Source organism: Crassostrea angulata, chromosome 10, assembly GCF_025612915.1.
Source record: "Crassostrea angulata isolate pt1a10 chromosome 10, ASM2561291v2, whole genome shotgun sequence".
NCBI lineage: Eukaryota > Metazoa > Mollusca > Bivalvia > Ostreida > Ostreidae > Magallana > Magallana angulata.
The window spans coordinates 19,142,417-19,142,883 of NC_069120.1; positions in this window are offsets into that span (position 1 = coordinate 19,142,417).

Below are 467 nucleotides of genomic sequence, written 5' to 3' on the forward strand. Positions count from 1 at the left end.
TACTTTTGTTGTTTATTTCTAGCTGTCTAGTGTTGGCTGTGGAATTGAAATCCGCTTTACGTCTGGTGTAAATAGTATAGCCAACAGACTTAACCAAAGTTGCACAAAATTAACTTCCTAATTATACTTTGTCCCGAGTTTTCGCTTCCACCACTTTTCGCCTAATGTTTCGATAATCATAAATAAAAATAGTTCAGATTATCTGTTTTATCTTCTATCGCTTCAGGCTTTAATACACAACTCAAAATAGTAAGTCTACGGGGATTTTGCATTGCATCAACAATGAAATAGCCCAGATAAAATCGTTGAAAAATTGTGCGATTCTTATGAACTTTTATGATCGAAAAATGATAATGTGTCAATTAATGAGGATATCATGGATATTTTCTCTTTTATCGATTCCATTTGAATTTCTTTCACAGATATGTGTATTTTTTTTAATTAAAAATTATCAAAAAGTGGCGGAA